The sequence below is a fragment of the Oncorhynchus mykiss genome, chromosome 22 (genome assembly GCF_013265735.2).
Source record: "Oncorhynchus mykiss isolate Arlee chromosome 22, USDA_OmykA_1.1, whole genome shotgun sequence".
NCBI lineage: Eukaryota > Metazoa > Chordata > Actinopteri > Salmoniformes > Salmonidae > Oncorhynchus > Oncorhynchus mykiss.
In genome coordinates, this window is record NC_048586.1 from 8325093 (window position 1) to 8334810 (window position 9718).

Genomic DNA, 9718 nt, shown 5'->3' on the forward strand with positions numbered 1-9718 from the left:
ACTTCATGTCCAGTAAAAGGCCAGAGCTCGTCAGTAAGCGGAGGGCTACTGGTGAGCGCTACTACTCCTGTCTCTCCTTCAAGATCCTGCACTACCTTGTCGGTCCATCTACGCTGGACCGGTTCGTCAGCTTCCTGCAGTGCCTTAATAGACTCTGGGGCGGAGGGCTGTTTTATGGACGAGACCTGGGCTCGGGAACATGACATTCCTCTCAGACAGTTAAAGGAGCCCACGGCCTTGTTCGCCCTGGATGGTAGTCCTCTCCCCAGGATTCAGCGTGAGACGCTACCTTTAACCCTCACTGTTTCTGGTAATCATAGTGAAACCATTTCTTTTTTAATTTTTCGTTCACCTTTTACACCTGTTGTTTTGGGCCATCCCTGGCTAGTTTGTCATAATCCTTCCATTAATTGGTCTAGTAATTCTATCCTCTCCTGGAACGTCTCTTGTCATGTGAAATGTTTAATGTCTGCTATCCCTCCTGTTTCCTCTGTCTCTTCTTCACAGGAGGAGCCTGGTGATTTGACAGGGGTGCCGGAGGAATATCACGATCTGCGCACGGTGTTCAGTCGGTCCAGGGCCACCTCTCTTCCTCCACACCGGTCGTATGATTGTAGTATTGATCTCCTTCCGGGAACCACCCCCCCCCCGGGGTAGACTATACTCTCTGTCGGCTCCCGAACGTAAGGCTCTCGAAGATTATTTGTCTGTAGCTCTTGACGCCGGTACCATAGTCCCCTCCTCCTCTCCCGCCGGAGCGGGGTTTTTTTTTGTCAAGAAGAAGGACGGGTCTCTGCGCCCCTGCATAGATTATCGAGGGCTGAATGACATAACAGTGAAGAATCGTTATCCGCTTCCTCTTATGTCTTCAGCCTTCGAGATCCTGCAGGGAGCCAGGTTTTTCACTAAGTTGGACCTTCGTAACGCTTACCATCTCGTGCGCATCAGGGAGGGGGACGAGTGGAAGACGGCGTTTAACACTCCGTTAGGGCACTTTGAATACCGGGTTCTTCCTTTCGGCCTCGCTAACGCTCCAGCTGTCTTTCAGGCATTAGTCAATGATGTCCTGAGAGACATGCTGAACATCTTTGTTTTCGTTTACCTTGACGATATCCTGATTTTTTCACCGTCACTCCAGATTCATGTTCAGCACGTTCGACGTGTCCTCCAGCGCCTTTTAGAGAATTGTCTTTTTGTGAAGGCTGAGAAGTGCACTTTTCATGCCTCCTCCGTCACATTTCTCGGTTCTGTTATTTCCGCTGAAGGCATTAAGATGGATCCCGCTAAGGTCCAAGCTGTCATTGATTGGCCCGTCCCTAAGTCACGCGTCGAGCTGCAGCGCTTTCTCGGCTTCGCGAACTTCTATCGTCGTTTCATCCGTAATTTCGGTCAGGTGGCAGCTCCTCTCACAGCCCTTACTTCTGTCAAGACGTGCTTTAAGTGGTCCGTTTCCGCCCAGGGAGCTTTTGATCTCCTCAAGAATCGTTTTACATCCGCTCCTATCCTTGTTACACCTGACGTCTCTAGACAGTTCGTTGTCGAGGTTGACGCGTCAGAGGTGGGCGTGGGAGCCATCCTTTCTCAGCGCTCCCTCTCTGACGACAAGGTCCACCCATGCGCGTATTTTTCTCATCGCCTGTCGCCGTCGGAACGTAACTATGATGTGGGTAACCGCGAACTGCTCGCCATCCGGTTAGCCCTAGGCGAATGGCGACAGTGGTTGGAGGGGGCGACCGTTCCTTTTGTCGTTTGGACTGACCATAGGAACCTTGAGTACATCCGTTCTGCCAAACGACTTAATGCGCGTCAGGCGCGTTGGGCGCTGTTTTTCGCTCGTTTCGAGTTCGTGATTTCTTATCGTCCGGGCTCTAAGAACACCAAGCCTGATGCTTTGTCTCGTCTCTTCAGTTCTTCAGTAGCCTCCACTGACCCCGAGGGGATTCTCCCTGAGGGGCGTGTTGTCGGGTTGACTGTCTGGGGAATTGAGAGGCAGGTAAAACAAGCGCTCACTCACACTCCGTCGCCGCGCGCTTGTCCTAGGAACCTTCTTTTCGTTCCCGTTCCTACTCGTCTGGCCGTTCTTCAGTGGGCTCACTCTGCCAAGTTAGCCGGCCACCCTGGCGTTCGGGGTACGCTTGCTTCCATTCGCCAGCGTTTTTGGTGGCCCACCCGGGAGCATGACACGCGTCGTTTCGTGGCTGCTTGTTCGGTCTGCGCGCAGACTAAGTCCGGTAACTCCCCTCCTGCCGGCCGTCTCAGGCCGCTTCCCATTCCCTCTCGACCGTGGTCTCACATCGCCTTAGATTTTGTCACCGGACTGCCTTCGTCAGCGGGGAAGACTGTTATTCTTACGGTTGTCGATAGGTTCTCTAAGGCGGCTCATTTCATTCCCCTTGCTAAGCTTCCTTCTGCTAAAGAGACGGCACAAATCATCATCGAGAATGTTTTCAGAATTCATGGCCTTCCGTCAGACGTCGTTTCGGACAGAGGTCCGCAATTCACGTCTCAATTTTGGAGGGAGTTTTGCCGTTTGATTGGGGCTTCCGTCAGTCTCTCTTCCGGCTTTCACCCCCAGTCTAACGGTCAAGCAGAACGGGCCAATCAGACTATTGGTCGCATCTTACGCAGTCTTTCTTTTCGCAACCCTGCGTCTTGGTCAGAACAGCTCCCCTGGGCAGAATACGCCCACAACTCGCTTCCTTCGTCTGCGACCGGGCTATCTCCTTTTCAGAGTAGCCTCGGGTACCAGCCTCCGCTGTTCTCATCTCAGTTCGCCGAGTCCAGCGTCCCCTCCGCTCAGGCTTTTGTCCAACGTTGCGAGCGCACCTGGAAGAGGGTCAGGTCTGCACTTTGCCGTTATAGGACGCAGACTGTGAGGGCTGCTAATAAGCGTAGAACTAAGAGTCCTAGATATTGTCGCGGTCAGAGAGTTTGGCTCTCCACTCAGAACCTTCCCCTTAAGACGGCTTCTCGCAAGTTGACCCCGCGGTTCATTGGTCCGTTCCGTATTTCTCGGGTCATTAATCCTGTCGCAGTTCGACTTCTTCTTCCGCGATACCTTCGTCGCGTCCACCCGGTCTTCCATGTCTCCTGCATCAAGCCCGTCCTTCGCGCCCCCGCTCGTCTTCCCCCCCCCCCCCCATCCTTGTCGAGGGCGCACCCATCTACAGGGTCCGTAGAATTTTGGACATGCGTCCTCGGGGCCGTGGTCACCAGTACCTCGTAGATTGGGAGGGGTACGGTCCTGAGGAGAGGAGTTGGGTTCCCTCTCGGGACGTGCTGGACCGTGCGCTGATCGAGGATTTCCTCCGTTGCCGCCAGGTTTCCTCCTCGAGTGCGCCAGGAGGCGCTCGGTGAGTGGGGGGGTACTGTCATGTACTGTCATGTTGTGTCTTGTCTCTGTCCTTTCCCTTCACCCTGTCTCCCTCTGCTGGTCGTTGTTAGGTTACCTTTTCTCCCCCGCTTTCCCCCAGCTGTTCCTTGTCTCCTCTAACTACCCATTCACCCCGTTTCCCACCTGTTCCCTTTTTCCCTCTGATTAGGTCCCTATATCTCTCTCTGTTTCTGTTCCTGTCCTTGTCGGATTCTTGTTTGTTGTGTTTCATGCCTGAGCCAGACTATCGTCATGTTTGCTGTAACCTTGTCCTGTCCTGTCGGAATCTGCCAGTCTATCTGAGCCTACCTATGTTTGGTTATTAAAGAAGCTCTGTTTAAGTTAGTTCGCTTTTGGGTCCTCATTCACTCACCATAACACATGCAGTAGCATAGCATTCCTTTCCCTTTTGGTCAAGTCCTTATCCTATCCCCCACTCACCTAACATACCCCACGCTTCTCCAATTGTACTGCTACTAGTGTGGACGCATCCTCTGGCTGCACGGCATTGATTATAGTGTTATCATTATATTACATTGACCCAGTGCAGGGGCTGTTGTGTAGTATGTATATGGGCTAAGGAGAGGGCCATCCATATAGTCTTCAGTCGTGTTTCAGAACATTCCGAGGTCATTTTCTCGGTCTTGCTCCCCTCATTGCTATATTGATGCAACATGATTGAAGAGTTGAAAGCAAGGATGCCAATACTTAGTGTTCATGACAAACCTTGGCTTCCAGAGAGTTACATTTTTTTCAAGAAAATAGATTTGAGCACATTCAGCAGAGAACATCTGATTTCCAGGGGATTTCAGACTGGACCTAATCACTATGTTACTATTGCTCTCCTCTTCAGAACAGGGCATTTACTGTGCAAGCGCACCTGAATACGGTTCTTACAGGGGCCTGCCCAAATTAATTCAAGATCTAGACAGGTTTGCTGAAAAAGAACCCTACCACCTAACTCATCAGAGAATTATACTTGTTTTCTTGAAGCTAAAGCACAATCACATTTTACCAATTTGCTATCGCTTTCGAAGAAGAGGCGGCCTCAAACGTTGGTATTGAGACTGTCTTTGTTGAAGTTATGTATAGGTGTTTGTGTGTGTGTGTTGACTAGTTTATTCAATGCACTATTTATATAATGCTGTACTTGTTCGATGGTTTATTTTGTTTAATGGGCAGCACTGACTAACTAAAAAGTTGTTCAATGTCTCCCATAGATGTCGATGAATGATTTCCATGAATGTCTCAATTGTGCCACCAGAAGCATAACCAAGACTGTTAAACATGACACTGCTCTTCCTAACAAACTAACTTTACCACTCAGGTGCACTCATTTTGATCTCATGCTTCCGTATGGCCACCAACTCTGGCCTAGTCTTGAGAGTAATTTTACAAGTCTCAGGTGACTATGTCAACCTAATCTAGGGCAATCTAATTAGTGTGCCCTACATCTAATAAACTGGACCAGGTCAAAGTACATTTACCTTGGCATGTACCACCTGTGGTGGACAGACAAGATTTAGACATTGAAAAAACAAACACCACCTTAACAAATGATGTGATTGAGCCAGAAGCATCAGACGCGCCCACGCACACACATCCAGTGGGGTATATCAACTTCCCTTTCATTCCGTTGGTCAATTGGCTCCAATCAGATCTTTTCGATTTGATGAATGAATGAATGAATACCTTGTTCTTTGTGGAAATATATCTTGATGTAATTAGATATATACAATATTATCCATCCTTGAGGAGCAAAATTACATGAAGATAACCACCAGACTTACATGAATGAGCTTTTAGTCTGAGTAAGCAGCTAGACTCACTACAGAGCCTCTTCCCCTGTTCTCTGGAGCCGAGCCAAACTCCTACATGCACGATCCTATTGGAGGTTTCTCTTGTGTAGCCTATCACCAGACAGACTATCACAGCCACACCATATGGTTGTATAACTTCTGCAACCAGAGGAGCTCACTGACACTAGAGGCCGAATTTAAAGAGTATTTTCCATCTGCACAAGGCCAGCTACAGGAACCCACCTGCCCATTCACAGAGTGGTGGAGACGGGAGGCGATCATTTGAGGCCATCCCTGGAGAGGCTGTGGGACGGTGTGTGGAGTGGGTTGGGTACTGATGGATGGGATTTGGAGGGTTGGATCCCTTTGCGTCATAACTGTAACCTTGCTGTGTGAGTTGAGTCTCCTAAGTAGGGCATAGAGGCAGGGATATACCCCTGTCCCTTCTCTGTGGCTTCTGGCATAGTGAGATGATCTTAGGAGGTCTCACTAGTACCCCAAAACAGGAATAGGACAGGGGTAGACCCATATACCACAGAAGAACCCTGCTATGGTGATACATCCCCCTCTCGGTCTCGCTTTACGGATAAGTAGAGAGTGACGACAGGCCTGAGGGTAGGTAGGTAAGTATGGAGTTACAGAATATATTTGTATGTGTAGCTAATAGTGGATATTGTCGTCAAGGTTCAGGCTGTGCACGTAGGGCCATGCTAATAGTCCTCTCCTACCTTAGGACAGATTGAAACAATCCTATAGACACACACACAGTGGATTGTATGTAGGTTAAGTGCAGTTTTTCCAATTCCATTTCAATGACAAACTTTAACTGCCCCTAATAGTGGCATGCTCCTATTTAGTGTACACTATCAAAACTCACCACAGTCCCGAGACGTTGCATTGATCATGAGTCCACTGTACTGATAAAGGAGAGGTTCTAAATGTCTTAATCAGAGAAACAAAGTATCTAACTAAATAATACTTAACTAATATTAAGTAATAATATAATAGTAATAATATTAAGTAATATTTTTCGATAGTATTTCTTAAGGAATTGGAAGTACTCCCTTTCATCAATTGAAAGTACCCAGTTATATGCCCATAGATGTGGTGCGACATCTCATCCAGGGGAATTCCCTTTGTGACCTGCCACTAGACGTTCTTTAGTTGGAACACTATCTCCAGATTGAATTTGGTCATTGAATAAAGTCCATTTTACCCAGTCATTCCAGAACAAACTATTCAGAGAACTGCAGTTTCAAGTAATTGTGACAAGAAACAGATATGTGTGGACATATACACTGACTGCACAAAACATTAGGAACACCTGCTCTTGTCATTCAATAGAATGACTAGGTTAATCCAGCTGAAAGCTGTGATCCCTTATTGATGTCAGTTGTTAAATCCACTTCAATCAGTGTAGATGAAGGGGGGGAGACAGGGTAAAGAAGGATTTTTAAGCCTTGAGACAACTGAGACATGGATTGTGTGTGTGCCGTACAGAGGTTGAATGGGTAAAGACAAAATATTTATGTGCCTTTGAATAGGGTATGGTAGTAGGTGCCAGCCGCACTGTTTTGAATGTGTCAAGAACTGCAAAGTTGCTGGGTTTTTCATGCTCAACCGTTTCCCGTGTGTATCAAGAATGTTCCACCACCCAAAGGACATCCAGCCAACTTGACACAACTGTGGGAAGCATTGGAGTCAACATGGGCCAGCATCCCTGTGGAATGCTTTCGACAACTTGTAGAGTCCATGCCTTGACGAATTAAGGCTGTTCTGAAAAGGAAAACGGTGTGCAACTCAATATTAGGAAGGTGTTCGGAATGTTTTGTACACTCAGTGTTGAATCCCACATACCAGCACGCTTAGATACACAGATGACTGAATCTCACACAAACACATGTTAATTCCTAATTCACTTTCCCTTCTCTATTGTTACCATAATGCAACAGGCCCTTTTCCTAAATAGGACAAGTTCACAAAAGGTACTCCAGGACAAGAATACAAAGGAAGGGACAGAGGGGGTAAAGAGGTTAACATACAGTAAGAGAGAAGGATGAGTCTCTCTTGATGATTTTGTCATGGATTCCAGAGTGCTGCTAGTTAAGATCTGATTTCTGCTTATAGACTTTAACTTCTTACTGGACACTTTGTCATCTTTGTCAGCCCAGAGCTCTAATGTATGAGAGTGCCCTCCCCTATGTATACTGTCAAATATTCAGCCAAATAGCATTTGCCATAACTGGGAACTGGAGAAGGAATCTCCTTCAGTGGAGTAGATTCATCATATCATCATATCCAGTCAGTCATTCCCATTGGGACAGGGTGTATGTCACCACCCAAAGACGTATGGGCTCCTTGGTGCCAAAGCAGGTGTCCAGCCTGGCCAAACCATAAGTATAGCTGCAGTTAGCCGCTGGACTCCCAGAACTCACTCAGTGAGGTGATTTGGAGAAGCTGCTCAGTGGTGGATGGGTATGAAATGGAAGATCTCCTACTAGGATACAGCCATGGGAGGGCAGGTGTTGACGTGGGCCAAATTAGTTACTTAACTATGATTAATTGGTCGATCCTTATCAGGTTCCCCAAGGGCAGAGGGGCTTGAGGTTGAGAGGGGCCACATCTATGACTGATGCACACGCACACCCACGCACGCACACCCATGCATGCATGAACGCATGCCCCCCAATTACACCAATATGAATTTGATAAATCAACCAATTATTTGCTTTAGTTGTCCATGTATTGAACTATTGCAGTAAAACGTTTTGTTATAATGCCTCATTGCCACTAGAATGTATCAGGGCATAGGAATGGACCAATAGTAACCACAAGATCTAATCATCCTATCCTTCCCTGTTGTGATGCATCACAAGAGGGAAGGATAAGCAGAGTAAGCTGTGCCCAATTTGGCTTTGTTACGATTTAATAAAAAATGTTTACCCCCCCCTGTCAACTAAAGCAAATAATTGGACAAGTCCAGCACAAATATAATCTTGGTTTATAGTTAGAGTATAGTGCACTCTGTAGGCATTGGTGTACATTACACAAAATATTGTAAATGCTCTGTCAGGGTGTATGTATTATGAGTGTGTATTCTGCAGAGACAATACAATCATCAATATTCTTCCAAGGTGCTGAGTGAATTGCATCGAGGTGCAATGAAAACAAAGTGTTGATTTTTTTAAGTCATTTCAATGCGGTAAAGTTTTTCTCGATCGAGTACAAGCATTTTTTGGGATCTGTGTTGAAATGTATCTACAGCAATGACCAAATGTTCAAATGCATCTACCGAACTTCTGATCATTTTCTTGCCTTTGTGCTTGAGCAGCATATCTTAGACCCCCTTTTGCTGAACTTTAAATATTAATGTCATCCATGAACAAAATAAATCACTGCTAAGTGTTTGTTCACAGAATATTAGCACAAGGTTTTCACTGGAAGAGAAATGTGTGCAATTGTGTTCACTGTTTCCAGCAATCAGTAAATAGTAAATACTAGTGCACCAAGTCTAAAATCACCCCATCAGTGTAATACCATGTACTATATAAGGAAAGATCTAGAGTCTAGACAATGGGGACTGTAGAATTTGTATGATATTTTTGATATGCAAAGATGCAGAGAATGAAGTTGGGTTTTCTTCTAGTTAGGTTAAGTCATCATCTCCAGCACTGTGACCTTACATTATAGTGATTTCCTTTGGTGTGGATTGAGGCCTATACATTCATATCACTTGTGTTTCTCCGTTGCGTTCAATTTTCCTTATTTCTATTGTGGATTGGGTTTCTGTGCGCCAATGGAAAGTCTACGAAACTATGAGCAAACCAGCCTACGTATTTAATATGTGGAATTTTATTGTGAAGCTACAGATGAATGAATCCTGCACACAATGTGCTTTTATATTTTATAATATTTGATATGTAGGAATCTCTTTGGTGAAACGTTCATAAAAGGAGAGTAATTGCCAATATTCTGCACCTTGGATAGTTGATCATCATGGTTTAGTGGGGTGGCAGGTAGCCTAGTGGTTAGAGCATTGGGCCAATGACTCCCAGAGAATCCCAGAGTTGACAAGTTAAAAAATCTGAACAAGGCAGTTAACCCACTGTTCCTAGGCTGTCTTTGTAAACAAGAATTTGTTCTTAACAGACTTGCCTATTTAAATAAAAAAATTGTGACTGGAAAGAACATTTTGGGAATAGGCCAGAGCTCTATGTGTTGTTGACTCTGTTTTGAAAATTGACATTGTTCCAAGAAATGTTTGTAAGCGATTGGAGGAATACCTTCCCCTCTTCTGGTGTAAAGATGTACTACAACTACAACCTAGGGGTTTTTCTGATCACATGACCTGACCTAGGAAAACCAGTGAGTGTGAGTATTAAAGACAAACACATGGGGACGCTTTTGGACAAGAAACATACCAGTGTGTGAGTTGACAGATTTGAAAACTCACCTCTTTCTCAATTGTAGGCCTACTGCTGTTGTGTTATTGTATTACATGGGGTGATAATGCTGTCATTATTATATCTTATGGAATAATTTAAAG